The sequence below is a fragment of the Amblyraja radiata genome, chromosome 9 (genome assembly GCF_010909765.2).
Source record: "Amblyraja radiata isolate CabotCenter1 chromosome 9, sAmbRad1.1.pri, whole genome shotgun sequence".
Lineage (NCBI taxonomy): Eukaryota > Metazoa > Chordata > Chondrichthyes > Rajiformes > Rajidae > Amblyraja > Amblyraja radiata.
Window position 1 is genome coordinate 13483896 of NC_045964.1, and position 15537 is coordinate 13499432.

Below are 15537 nucleotides of genomic sequence, written 5' to 3' on the forward strand. Positions count from 1 at the left end.
AGAGGAGCAAATGCCAATGGTAGTTACGTCAAATGCAGAAAGCAACACCTGAAATCCAAGGGATCGCTGGTAACAAAGCCTCTCTTTGTCACAGGACAGAACCCACACCCAAGTCAACATTGGACAAAATGAGGAACACACATGGGGGTAATAGGAGCATCAGAACCCTACTACATATTGTCTCTGGGAAAACCAAGGCATCGCAACTCACCAGAAGCAGCTGGAGCTAACGACGATTGAGAACCAAGCTTGAGAACCAGGTGAGAAGTAAGCTTGAGAACCAAGCTAGTCCGCGAGCATTGCCACTTTTCATTTCACTGCACATCTTGTATTTGTATGTGATGAATAAACTTGACTTGACTTGTCTCCTTTTTGCATTGTCATTGGTTTCACTTGAAGGGCAAAGCCTGAAGAAAGATTTCAAATAGCCTGACCTGCTCGTGGAGGACTCTGCTAACAAGGCAGAATCTCCAGGAATGATGCATCGTTTTGACTGAAGATGGACCCATCACCAATTTAACACTGAACAAAAGAAAATACCAGTGATGATGAGGAAAAGACCCATCCAGGATCAAACAGGAGAACATGAGCATCATAACTGAAGCTGCTTGTTGGTGGGAAACACAAGCGAAGATGTTAAAGAGATCAAGGCGTGCCCTCCAAGAGAGGATTTGGCAGCTGAAGACAGGCCCACGGTGTGTGCCGGAGGTTGTACTTGCCCCGTGTTGGATACCGGAAAGAAGAGGAGCAAGTGGCAAAGATACTTATGAAAAATTACCCAATTTCGTCACCCAAGCGAGAAGGATAAGGAGAGTGAGCTTGGTCCTCAGGGAGCGAGAAAGAGGGACCGATCCGTCCCAGCGAGTACTCGACAGCTGAAGACGGGCCCTCTGTGGTTTCCGGAGGTCGAAGAGAAGACGAAGAGGAGCAAGTGCCAATGGTAGTTACGTCAAATGCAGAAAGCAACACCTGAAATCCAAGGAATCACTGGTAATGAAGCCTATCTTTGTCGCAGAACAGAACCCACACCCAAGTCAACACTGGACAAAATGAGGAACATACATGGGAGGAACAGGAGCATCACAACCATACTCCAGATTGTCTCAGGGAAAACCAAGACATCGCAACTCACCAGAAGCAGCTGGAGCTTCCGACGATTGAGAACCAAGCTGGACTCCTTGCATTGTCATTGGATTCACCAGAAGGGCAAAGACAGAAGAAAGATGCCAAATAGCCTGGCCAGCTCGGGGAGGACTCTGCTAGCAAGGCAGAATCTCCAGGAATGATGCATCGTTTTAACTGAAGATGGACCCATCACCAATTTAACACTGAAAAAAAGAAAATGCCAGTGATGACGATGAGGAAAAGACCCATCCAGGACCAAACAGGAGAGAATGAGCATCAACTGAAGCTGCTTGTTGGTGGGAAACATAAGCGAAGATGTTAAAGAGATCAAGGTGTGCCCTCCAAGAGAGGATTTGGCAGCTGAAGACAGGCCCACGGTGGGTGCCGGAGGTTGGACTTGCCCCGTGGTGGGTACCGGAAAGAAGATGAAGAAGAGGAGCATGTGGCAAAGATAGTTATGACAAATTACCCAATTTCATCACCCAAGCGAGATGGATAAAGAGAGTGAGCTGGGCCCTCAGGGAGCGAGGAAGACAGGCGGAGCTGTCCAAGCGAGGACTCAACACCTAAAGACGGGCCCTCGGTGGGTTCCGGAGGTCAAAGAGAAGACGAAGAGGAGCAAATGCCAATGGTAGTTACGTCAAATGCAGAAAGCAACACCTGAAATCCAAGGGATCGCTGGTAACAAAGCCTCTCTTTGTCACAGGACAGAACCCACACCCAAGTCAACATTGGACAAAATGAGGAACACACATGGGGGTAATAGGAGCATCAGAACCCTACTACATATTGTCTCTGGGAAAACCAAGGCATCGCAACTCACCAGAAGCAGCTGGAGCTAACGACGATTGAGAACCAAGCTTGAGAACCAGGTGAGAAGTAAGCTTGAGAACCAAGCTAGTCCGCGAGCATTGCCACTTTTCATTTCACTGCACATCTTGTATTTGTATGTGATGAATAAACTTGACTTGACTTGTCTCCTTTTTGCATTGTCATTGGTTTCACCTGAAGGGCAAAGCCTGAAGAACGATTTCAAATAGCCTGACCTGCTCGTGGAGGACTCTGCTAACAAGGCAGAATCTCCAGGAATGATGCATCGTTTTGACTGAAGATGGACCCATCACCAATTTAACACTGAACAAAAGAAAATACCAGTGATGATGAGGAAAAGACCCATCCAGGACCAAACAGGAGAACATGAGCATCATAACTGAAGCTGCTTGTTGGTGGGAAACACAAGCGAAGATGTTAAAGAGATCAAGGCGTGCCCTCCAAGAGAGGATTTGGCAGCTGAAGACGGGCCCTTGGTGGGTGCCGGAGGTTGGACTTGCCCCGTGGTGGTTCCGGAAAAAAGATGAAGAACCGGAGCATGTGGCAAAGATAGTCATGACAAATTACCCAATTTCATCTCCCAAGCGAGACGGATAAAGAGAGTGAGCTGGGCCCTCAGCGAGCAAGGAAGACAGACGGAGCTGTCCAAGCGTGGACTCAACAGCTAAAGATGGGCCCTCGGTGGGTTCCGGAGGTCGAAGAGAAGACGAAGAGGAGCAAGTGCCAATGGTAGTTACGTCAAATGCAGAAAGCAACACCTGAAATCCAAGGAATCACTGGTAATGAAGCCTATCTTTGTGGCAGAACAGAACCCACACCCAAGTCAACACTGGACAAAATGAGGAACATACATGGGAGGAACAGGAGCATCACAACCATACTCCAGATTGTCTCAGGGAAAACCAAGACATCGCAACTCACCAGAAGCAGCTGGAGCTTCCGACGATTGAGAACCAAGCTGGACTCCTTGCATTGTCATTGGATTCACCAGAAGGGCAAAGACAGAAGAAAGATGCCAAATAGCCTGGCCAGCTCGGGGAGGACGACTCTGCTAGCAAGGCAGAATCTCCAGGAATGATGCATCGTTTTAACTGAAGATGGACCCATCACCAATTTAACACTGAAAAAAAGAAAATGCCAGTGATGACGAGGAGGAAAAGACCCATCCAGGACCAAACAGGAGAGAATGAGCATCAACTGAAGCTGCTTGTTGGTGGGAAACATAAGCGAAGATGTTAAAGAGATCAAGGTGTGCCCTCCAAGAGAGGATTTGGCAGCTGAAGACGGGCCCACTGTGGGTGCCGGAGGTTGGACTTGCCCCGTGGTGGGTACCGGAAAGAAGATGAAGAAGAGGAGCATGTGGCAAAGATAGTTATGACAAATTACCCAATTTCATCACCCAAGCGAGATGGATAAAGAGAGTGAGCTGGGCCCTCAGGGAGCGAGGAAGACAGGCGGAGCTGTCCAAGCGAGGACTCAACAGCTAAAGACGGGCCCTCGGTGGGTTCCGGAGGTCAAAGAGAAGACGAAGAGGAGCAAATGCCAATGGTAGTTACGTCAAATGCAGAAAGCAACACCTGAAATCCAAGGGATCGCTGGTAACAAAGCCTCTCTTTGTCACAGGACAGAACCCACACCCAAGTCAACATTGGACAAAATGAGGAACACACATGGGGGTAATAGGAGCATCAGAACCCTACTACATATTGTCTCTGGGAAAACCAAGGCATCGCAACTCACCAGAAGCAGCTGGAGCTAACGACGATTGAGAACCAAGCTTGAGAACCAGGTGAGAAGTAAGCTTGAGAACCAAGCTAGTCCGCGAGCATTGCCACTTTTCATTTCACTGCACATCTTGTATTTGTATGTGATGAATAAACTTGACTTGACTTGTCTCCTTTTTGCATTGTCATTGGTTTCACTTGAAGGGCAAAGCCTGAAGAAAGATTTCAAATAGCCTGACCTGCTCGTGGAGGACTCTGCTAACAAGGCAGAATCTCCAGGAATGATGCATCGTTTTGACTGAAGATGGACCCATCACCAATTTAACACTGAACAAAAGAAAATACCAGTGATGATGAGGAAAAGACCCATCCAGGACCAAACAGGAGAACATGAGCATCATAACTGAAGCTGCTTGTTGGTGGGAAACACAAGCGAAGATGTTAAAGAGATCAAGGCGTGCCCTCCAAGAGAGGATTTGGCAGCTGAAGACAGGCCCATGGTGTGTGCCGGAGGTTGTACTTGCCCCGTGTTGGATACCGGAAAGAAGAGGAGCAAGTGGCAAAGATACTTATGAAAAATTACCCAATTTCGTCACCCAAGCGAGAAGGATAAGGAGAGTGAGCTTGGTCCTCAGGGAGCGAGAAAGAGGGACCGATCCGTCCCAGCGAGTACTCGACAGCTGAAGACGGGCCCTCGGTGGTTTCCGGAGGTCGAAGAGAAGACGAAGAGGAGCAAGTGCCAATGGTAGTTACGTCAAATGCAGAAAGCAACACCTGAAATCCAAGGAATCACTGGTAATGAAGCCTATCTTTGTGGCAGAACAGAACCCACACCCAAGTCAACACTGGACAAAATGAGGAACATACATGGGAGGAACAGGAGCATCACAACCATACTCCAGATTGTCTCAGGGAAAACCAAGACATCGCAACTCACCAGAAGCAGCTGGAGCTTCCGACGATTGAGAACCAAGCTGGACTCCTTGCATTGTCATTGGATTCACCAGACGGGCAAAGACAGAAGAAAGATGCCAAATAGCCTGGCCAGCTCGGGGAGGACGACTTTGCTAGCAAGGCAGAATCTCCAGGAATGATGCATCGTTTTAACTGAAGATGGACCCATCACCAATTTAACACTGAAAAAAAGAAAATGCCAGTGATGACGAGGAGGAAAAGACCCATCCAGGACCAAACAGGAGAGAATGAGCATCAACTGAAGCTGCTTGTTGGTGGGAAACATAAGCGAAGATGTTAAAGAGATCAAGGTGTGCCCTCCAAGAGAGGATTTGGCAGCTGAAGACGGGCCCACGGTGGGTGCCGGAGGTTGGACTTGCCCCGTGGTGGGTACCGGAAAGAAGATGAAGAAGAGGAGCATGTGGCAAAGATAGTTATGACAAATTACCCAATTTCATCACCCAAGCGAGATGGATAAAGAGAGTGAGCTGGGCCCTCAGGGAGCGAGGAAGACAGGCGGAGCTGTCCAAGCGAGGACTCAACAGCTAAAGACGGGCCCTCGGTGGGTTCCGGAGGTCAAAGAGAAGACGAAGAGGAGCAAATGCCAATGGTAGTTACGTCAAATGCAGAAAGCAACACCTGAAATCCAAGGGATCGCTGGTAACAAAGCCTCTCTTTGTCACAGGACAGAACCCACACCCAAGTCAACATTGGACAAAATGAGGAACACACATGGGGGTAATAGGAGCATCAGAACCCTACTACATATTGTCTCTGGGAAAACCAAGGCATCGCAACTCACCAGAAGCAGCTGGAGCTAACGACGATTGAGAACCAAGCTTGAGAACCAGGTGAGTCCCTGAGCATTGTCACTTTTCATTTCACTGCACATCTCGTATGTGTATGTGATGAATTGACTTGACTTGACTCCTTTTTGCATTGTCATTGGATTCACCAGAAGGGCAAAGCCAGAAGAAAGATGTCAAATAGCCTTACCAGCTCTGGGAGGACTCTGCTAGCAAGGCAGAACCTCCAGCAATGATGCATCTTTTTGACTGAAGCTGGACCCATCACCAATTTAACACTGAACAAAAGAAAATACCAGTGATGATGAGGAAAAGACCCATCCAGGACCAAACAAGAGAACATGAGCATCATAACTGAAGCTGCTTGTTGGTGGGAAACACAAGCGAAGATGTTAAAGAGATCAAGGCGTGCCCTCCAAGATAGGATTTTGGCAGCTGAAGACGGGCCCACGGTGTGTGCCAGAGGTTGGACTTGCCCCGTGTTGGATACCGGAAAGAAGAGGAGCAAGTGGCAAAGATACTTATGAAAAATTACCCAATTTCGTCACCCAAGCGAGAAGGATAAGGAGAGTGAGCTTGGCCCTCAGGGAGCGAGAAAGAGGGACCGATCTGTCCCAGCGAGTACTCGACAGCTGAAGACGGGCCCTCGGTGGTTTCCGGAGGTCGAAGAGAAGACGAAGAGGAGCAAGTGCCAATGGTAGGTACGTCAAATGCAGAAAGCAACACCTGAAATCCAAGGAATCACTGGTAATGAAGCCTATCTTTGTCGCAGAACAGAACCCACACCCAAGTCAACACTGGACAAAATGAGGAACATATATGGGAGGAACAGGAGCATCAGAACCATACTCCAGATTGTCTCTGGGAAAACCAAGGTATCGCAACCTACCAGAAGCAGCTGGAGCTACCAACGATTGGGAACCAAGCTGGACTCCTTTTTGCATTGTCATTGTATTCACCAGAAGGGCAAAGACAGAAGAAAGATGTCAAATAGCCTGACCAGCTCGAGGAGGACTCTGCTAGCACGGCAGAATCTCCAGGAATGATGCATCTTTTTGACAGATGATGTCACCAATTCCACACTGAAGAAAAGAAAGATGAAGATGACGAGGGGGGAAAAGACCCATCCAGGACCAACCAGGTGATCATGACCATCATAACTGAACCTGCTTTTTGTTGGGTAACACGTGAGGATGTTAAAGAGAGCAAGTTGCGCCGTCGAAGCGAAGATTCGGCAGCTGAAGACGGGCCCGCGATGGGTTCCGGAGGTTGGACGAAGACGGGCCCTCGGTGGGTGCCGAAAGTCGGAGAGAAGATGAAGAGGAGGAAGTGTCATTAGTAGTTATGACAAATGCAGAACGCGACAACTGAAAGCCAAGGTATATCTGGTAATGAAGCCTATCCTTGTCACAGGACCCAACCCACATCCAGGTCAACACTGGACAAAATGAGGAAGGAACATACAGGGGAGGAACAGCAGCAGCAGAAGCCTACCATGGATTGTCACTGGGAAACCAATTCATCACAACTGACCAGAAGTAGCTTGTGCTAACGGCAATTGAAAATCAAGCTGGTCTCTTTGCAGTGTCATAGGATTCACCTTAAGGCCAAAGCCAGAAGAAAGATGTCAAACAGCCTAACCAGCTCAGAGAGGATTCTGCTGGCAAGATAGAATCTCTGGGAATTACACATCTGTTTACCAATGAACAGAGCCCTCACCAATTCAACCGGTCAAAAGAAAGCACAGTCTAAGCAATAACAAATAAATAAATGGTTATATTGGCATATATTGAAGTTGATATCCATTACAGCAATCAAATAGATATCTTGTCTCATTATGTCATTATTAGTTATAGGAATGTAGACCATGATAATAGAAAAATAATCTTTGTGGAGCAGCCATTGTGATGCAGTCTGTTGTGGTTTAGAAGGAGTGCGTTGCTGGTGCAATGTGGTTCAAGAAGCTGATGGTTGACAGGGAGATTCTGTTCTTGAACTTTGAAAGACCAGTCCTTGGGCTGCTGAGAGTCTTTTAAGAGGCACCATAAAGAGCTCCAATTTGCATTTTTAGTCTGGATGCCTTATTACTTTATTTACATACATGTGTAGCCTTCATGTGAAGTTCAGACCAGCATTTTAACTTCAGGCTCGGTAGAAAGTTTTTGGTACTTAGCCACAATGCAAAGTGAGGAATGGTGACCATGATAACTTGCAGGCTTGTTCTTGTGTGATGTGAACACAACATGTTCTATTGATTAATCCATATAATGATAGGGATGGATGCAATATCTCTCCAATAGCTATAATCTGCTTCTTTACCAAGGTCTAATGATAAATCTGACAGAAGGTTAAGAAGTTTATAATCGTTTGAGGAACCAGAGATGTGGAACCTAATGGATCCCCGGAAGAAAGTTTTTCTAAATTTTGCCTGCTTTCAACCCAATAATCTCTCCCTAGCTGCAGCACTTGCAAGAAAATAGATACTTGAATGTTAACTCCAACATTGCAGGATGTCCAAACTGCCAGGTGATGGAAGTGAAACCCTCACTTCACACCCCTTGCACCGCTCAGGTTGCCAGAAGAAATGTGCAGAAAGTGACATCTGAAAGCCAAGGAGTGTGGGAATGAAGTCTCTACTTGCCAGAGGAGAGAGGCCCAACCTAGTCAACACAGATTAAAAGTGGGAGGAAAAGGCCCAGCCATGAACATACAGGAGGGTAGGAGCAATAGAGCCCTGTTTGGGGAAACCAAAGCATCACCACAGACCAGAAGGGGATGGAGATAGTCATTGGTGAAGTAGGCTGGTCTCCACTGTGCAGTACTATTAGATTCACCACAAAGATTTGGCCAAAAGAAAGATGTCCAGGATCCTGACGTGCTCTGGGTGGACACTGATAGCAAGACAGAAAAATCCCAGGATCACAAGAGAAACACAATGAAGAACAACTATCATTTACTGATAAACCTGCAGTGTCTTGGATATTAATTTGAGATCGATCTGTACTGAAAGATGTGACAGATCGGCGGTGTTCGAGCTACTGAGGATCAGTGAGCTTAACCTGGCCCTGGACGATGATATTCTACAAGGCGTCTAGGCTGAGAATCACTGTCTTGCCTGAGGAGATCCAGTGCATCTGTTACCTTCTCTCGCCCAGTCCAACATAAGGTATGTAAAAAGAAACTGAAAAGAGCTTAATAATTGTATTCCCGACAAACAGGTTTTTTTAAAGAGTAAGTGAAAAGAGATGTAATATTTCACTCCCATAGTCTGCTATGTCCATTTAATTTGGATGTCCTGTTTCTCTATTTGTAGTGCTTAGTTTGGAAGCATGCATGTAGTTCAGACCAGTATTTGATCTTGTGGATCATGCCATAATTTATTAGTAATGTTATTGTGACAATGTAAGGTGCTGGTATAGGCATTTGAACCTTCTTCAATAAGTGGCAAAAAAATGGTTATGGTAAAAGGATGATTAGTGGGATGACCACAATAATCTTGGAAGCTGGTTCTTGTTTGATGCAAACATAACTTGCTGTTGTAGTGACTGATCATGATACATTTGTCTGGACCAGGTACATCTCATTTATGAAAGTATTGGACCAATTCAATTCAACTAATTATTATCCCACAGTATTATTTGCTCCAAAGCAGTCAAATGTTGTTGTTTGCACCAGTTGGGAATTAGAACAATGACATTTGTATTTGCTATACCTTTACATGACCACATAGTGGGGGGGGGGGGGCACAATTGGCCAATAGCCTGTCTGTTTTTTTGTCTTTTTTAATTTTTAGTGTGTGATATAAGTCTGTGAATGTTCTCCAGCGTGTTTTATGTGGGGGGGAAGGGGAGAAGATCGGAGGAAACTTTTTTTCAGTTTCTTACCTTGCCAGAGATGCGATTGGTTTCCGGGTCGTATCTCCAGTCGCTCTGTGGCCTAACATCGATGGAGCTGGAGGTCTCCTCGAAATGACTTTGTGCCCACCGCAGCGCATGGACTTAACATCGGAGCCGATCCCTTGCCTGGGATCACTCCAACAGCGTCCTGCGAACTTGCCACAGAGCTTGCAGTCTCGGGAGAGGCCGAGTCGGGAAGGTCCAATGACACAGAGGCTCGACCGGCCCCGACCTGGGGTCCAATCGCCGGCGAGGGGGAGCTGACATTCCCCCTGATGCGGGGATCCCGACTGCCGGCTACAGGAGTCAAGATCGTCCCGTCAGCGGAAGGCTCGAGGCCCCGACCACAGGAGAGCAAAGAAGGGAAGAGATTGAGCTTTTATCCGCCTTGATTGCGTTGGGGTTCAAGCTTGACGAAAAGCTGTTTTCAACCTGGAGGGGATAGTTCCCTGGTTCCTGCATCATCTTTCTGATGATAGCTGCCTTTTTGACGAAGCACGATGCAGATTCCTTCAGTGGTGTGGTGAGACAATAATGAGGAAAAGACCCAGCTCTCAGGCTTAGACAGTACGTGAAGAGGTTGGGCTGGGGGTCGAGGATGGGTTGATGGTCGGTTGGACGCGCCACTGAGAACAAAGGAGGAGCCGGCATGGGGAACCACCGAGACCTCTTCCTGCAGACTTCGGTGACCTACTCCAAGATGACTGCCAGCAACGTGCTAGAGGGTAGAGCGGCCACCAACTCAACACTGGCCGAAAGAGAGCAAAAGGGGTCTCGGGGAGGAGGAAAAAATCCAGTATGATCATAGAGGAGAGCCAGAACAGCATAACCCTGACACAGCTCGTTGCTGGGAAACCCAAGGCATCATAACAGACAAGAACAGAACAGACGCCTCCCAGGAAGCCACGAGCGGTGGGAGACGCTGGTTGACGTATCCCTGTGGCTGAACTCTGGGTCGGAGCTACGGAGCCCTCAAGAGTGGACCCGGCGACCGATAGAATTTGGCTTGGTGGTTTGCGAGGAGGTCGGGTCAGCAGTCGGCAAGAAGGTTGAGCCGGTGGTCGAAGTGGAGTAAGGGGTTGGCGGTGGGTGCCAGAGTTCGGACGCTTCGCCGAGAACAAAGGAGAATCTGGCGTAGGGGGACCGCCCAGTGGGAAAACCAAAGAAGACGCGCCACGGAGAACGAAGGAGGACTCTGCGTGGGAGAACCGCCGAGAACTAAGGGGGACTGTCGACATCTGGTATCTCCAGACCTCAGCCAACTGCTGCCTCAACCAAGGGTTGAACGGTGGCGCAGCGTAGAGTTGCTGCCTTACAGCACCAGAGACCCGGGTTCGATCCTGACTACGGGTGCTCTCTATGGAGTTTTTTCATTCTCCCCGTGACCTGTGTCGGATTTCTCTGAGATCTTTGGCTAACTCCCACACTCAAGGCATACAGGTTTGTAGGTTAACTGGGTACGGTAAAAATTATAAATTGCTCCTACTGTGCGTGATAGTGATAATGTTAATGTGCGGGGATCGCTGTACAGTATAGACTCGGTGGGCTGAAGGGCCTGTTTTTGCACTGTATCTCTAAACTAAACTAATTCACTGATTCTCTTGTGCCCTTGCCTCTGTCTCCGATTTCACCAACGGATACGGAGGACCTCCATTCCCAGTAACCTTCCTCCTCAACCCTCCTTCTATGCTGTCTTGGGCAAGCAGAAGTCACCAGTCGTCTATGTAATTGTTGACATTGAGATTTTCAATTTAAAAAAATGTTTAATTTAGATGCCTTTTCTGTTGATTTTGTTTTTAAGCTTTTTTCTTTATTAAAGATTGATGGACCTATGCTTTCAGATCTTGGCTATCATGGACCTTCTGTGGACTAACGAGCTTAACCTGGCCAATCTGCACACTGACAGTTGCCGTCTTGCCCGAGGAGATCCAGAGCATCTGCAATGTTCCCTCGCTCATTCCAACAAAGCCTCTGGTAAGAGCAACCAAAAGGAGTAATATATTCCTCACTGATAGACTTTTAAAAATCACCAGAAAAAATGTATTGTCCAAGCCTGCCATTTACATTTATTTTATCTGGATGTCCTATTTCTTTATTGTTAGTGCTTCGTAACAAAAGATGCAAAGTTCGGGCTGGGAGTTGAGATTCAGGCTGGGTAGTAGGTATCATACAACTTAACACAACATGGTTTGTGTGAAACAATTGTACACAAGCTGACATTTTCTTGAAGATCTCAATTACATAAATGCAAGTTGCAGGCATCAAAGGTCTTTATTTTTCAGCTGGCCCCAATCATTAAATGTCAAGTAACTGTACACGGTAATTTAGAGCCACGGGAATCTGCAGATGCTGAAATCTTGATCAAAAAACAAAATGTGTTGCTCAATGGGTCACACAAACCTCTATGGTCAGCCAACATTGTGGGTTGTGACCCATCTTCAGTCTGTTAGTCTAGCACTAGCAGGGGATATTAGAGGTACATTTGGACAAAAAAATGGCAAATGTTGGAAATAAAAAAACAAAATGCTGGAAAATGCAGCCCATCAGGAAACATCACTGAAGAGAGAAACATCATAAATGGCCTATCTCCTTCGCTCTATAGATGCTGCTGCACCCGCTGAGTTTCTCCAGCATTTTTGTGTAACATCATAATGAATGTTGATTAAAGAACAATCCGTGATCTTTTGAGATGTCTTTCATGAAATCTGTTGCTTCAGTAGATTTGTGCTCAATGAACGCATGACTTTAGGAGCCAAACTGAGTTTTTTAACTGGCTGCATCTGATATTTTACTTGAGTAAGACCAGACCAGAAACTCCTTGATTTTGTGCATCTTTTTGTTACTAGATGATGCCAGAGTGTCTTTCCATAGCAATAATCTATTACGTTTATAATTGTACACCAGCTAACAATACTTTCCAAAAAATCATGCAGCACAGAAATAGGCCCTTTGGCCTGACATAACCCTGCCAACCAAGATGACCCATCTAAACTAGTCTCATTACTTGCGTTTGGTTCATATCCCTCTAAATCTTTTCTATCCATTTACCTGTCCAAATATCCATGAAATATTGTTATTGTCCCTCAAATACTTTCCCTGGCAGCTCGTTCTTTATACCATCCACTCTCTAAGTGGAAAAACTTGCCCCTCAGTTCCCTATGACTTTTTCCCCCTCTCACCTACAACCTATGGTTTAAAAGATATGTGGACAGGTACATGCATTGGAAAGGTTTAGAGAGAAATAGGCTAAATGCAAGCAAATTGGACTAGTTTAGATGGGGCATCTCGGTCATATTTTCTTCGAAGCTTATCAAGATAATTTTTTTATAATAATAATAATAATAATGGATGGGATTTATATAGCGCCTTTCTAGAATACTCAAGGCGCTTTATGTTATGCTGACAATGTTTGTTTAGGTTCAGAGGTCAAATATGACTGGTCACGTGTGTGGCCTCACGGGGGAAAACATTTCATGACTCGGTATTATCTTACAAACCCTGTGAATGTTAAAAAAGCTAGAATGTTCATATCTTTAGCAGACATGCATTATAGTTCTGCAGGTAGGGAAATTGCAATGAATAAGATTAATCTTACAATATTTTTTTAATGTATTACTGTATGTGATGCCATCTGATCACATGTGTGACATTTTTGGTTCACTTTCCAAAGAATGGCCCATAAACTATTCTATCTTTTACAGCTGGGTTCGCTCCAGAGTATGAGGCACTGTCCTAACCATTGGAGATAGATGCCATGTTGAAAATAACCTCAAGTAATCAGAAAGGAATGGATGGATCCTGCTTCTTATTGCTCCCTCCAGCAAGATGGCGGTGGTACGCTTCATCCTCCAGATCACCACAACAGCAGTCTGCAGTACCATCGGGCAGCTCATTATGATGATGGTAGCCGGAATCACCAGGGCAATGATCCAGACTTCCAATTTGTACATTGACATAATTGAAACCGCCTTATTGGGTTAAAGCACAGAATGGATTTAGATGAAGGAAATAATATGAGCCACTGAATTCCATCATCCCCTAAAAAGCATACCATCGTTTCTACTTCCTCAGAAGACAAGGATATTTGGCATTAATTTAAAGACTCTTACCAACGTCTACAGTTGAACTGTAGAAAACGTACTGCCGGGTTGTATCACAGCTTGGTTTGGGAACAGCTTTGCCCAAGACCACAAGGAGTTGTGGATCACTCCAGCACACAGACCAGACTTCCCACCATTGACTACATTTACACTTCACTCCCTTGGGAAAACAGCCAACATAATCAAAGACCTTTTTCACCCTTGTCATTGCCACTTTTCCCTGTTTCAACCACAAAGAGGATATAAAAGCTTGAAAGCGCGTACCTTCAGACTCGGGAGCAGCTAATTCATTTCAGTTGCACTTTATGTGCAATGTGACGAATAAAACTGTATTGTATTGTATTGTACCTTCTTCCCCTAATTTCCAACCAACATCATTGTGAACATTGGACTTTTTCTCAGAAACGATTATGCTACAATGTTGAGAAATTGTATGCTGCACTATGCATGTTTCTCTTCTCTCTACCTATTGTGCTTGTGTCTGGCTTGATTGTATTTATGTACAGTATTACGTGATTTAATTGCATAGCATGCAAACAAAAGTTTTTCACTATCTCAGTGCACAACAATAAAGCAATTTAAACTTGTTTTGTGTGCCACAAGTAGATGACTTCACATTGCCATATTATATTCCTTCTGTTATGTTCTGGCCCATACAATCAGCTTGTTTCTATCCCTTTAAAACCTCTTTACATCCTTCTCACTACTCAAACATTTCCCAAGTTTTGTATCATCAGTAAAATCGGAAATGTGATATTTGGCTTCCTCATCCAACGTTGAAGAAGACTGAATAATCAGGGTTCCTGGGTTACCCACCTATCTATTCCCAATCCTTGGTTTCTGCCTGTCAGCCAATTCTCAATAGCCAGCAGTATACTACACTAATCACATACCTTTTGAAGTTCTAAATGTACCACTGCCATTGTCCTTGAGTATTAGAAAGGCGCTATATAAATCCCATCCATTATTATTATTATTGTCCATTAAACCAACCATATCCTCAAATATCTTCAAAAAAATTAACACCATGCACTTTTCTGGATTAAACTCCATTAACTATTGCTCAGACCATGTGCCCAACTGATTTAGATCCTGCTGTAATTTTTGATAATAATCTTCACTGTCTATATGATACCACACACATTATTGTCATCTGCAAACTCTCAGTCCCAAAAGGCCACTCCATTACAACTTGCCTTCATTTATTGCCTGCTTAATTAATCCATTTTGATCACTTTAGCAAGTCTACTGCTGCCTTGAAATCCCTTGGGAAAGCAGCCAACATTTGTACTGTTTCATTCCATAACTTCGAATCCAATCCAATTTGCGATTCACTTTCTAGTTCATCAGGCACCATCTCCACCTCCCAAAATATTTGAGGAGATTGGGCCATTGTTTTGTGATAAATGGGGAATATTTAGAAATGCTATCAACATCTTTGAAACTGCACATTATTAGTCTGAGGTTTTGACTGTCATAAGGAATAGGAGTAGAATGAGGCTGTTCGGCCCATCAAGTCTACTCCGCCATTCAATCATGGCTGATCTATCTCCCGCCTACCCCCATTTTGCCTTCTCCTCATAACCTCTGACACCTGTACTAATCAAGAATCTATCTATCTCTGCCTTAAAAATATCCACTCCCAGCCTCCATAGCCTTCTGGGGCAAAGAATTCCACAGATTCACCACCCTCTAACTAAAGAAATTTCTCCTCATCTTCCTAAAAAATGTACATTCGTTTTTAGTTTAGTTTAGAGATACAGCGCGGAAACAGGCCCTTCGGCCCACCGGGTCTGTGCCGACCAGCTATCCCCGCACATTAACACTCGGACCAATTTATATATTTACCAAGCCAATTAACTTACAAACCTGTACGTCTTTGGAGTGTGGGAGGAAACTGAAGATCTCAGAGAAAACCCTGATTGTAGAATGGTGGATTTAAAAAAAATCCAGCTGTACCTTATTCAGGGCTGCATTCTATTCTCCAGTGTTGGTCCAGCTGTTCTCTTTCTCACACTCTGCTCCTCTTCAGAGAGGTGCCCTGCCTTTGAGCAACTTTAGAGCAGAGATGTAAGTGGATGTGGGCTGCCTTGGGCATGGT

The 15537-nt window shown here is 45.4% G+C and overlaps 1 long non-coding RNA gene across 1 annotated transcript; it reads left to right on the top strand.

Moving 5' to 3' along the window:
• The first annotated feature begins 10890 nt into the window (after positions 1 to 10890).
• LOC116977312 lies at positions 10891 to 13785 on the top strand. The gene is made up of 3 exons (XR_004413169.1): positions 10891 to 11060; positions 11156 to 11310; positions 13038 to 13785. It is a non-coding gene; the product is annotated as an uncharacterized LOC116977312 (long non-coding RNA).
• Positions 13786 to 15537: the final 1752 nt, after the last annotated feature.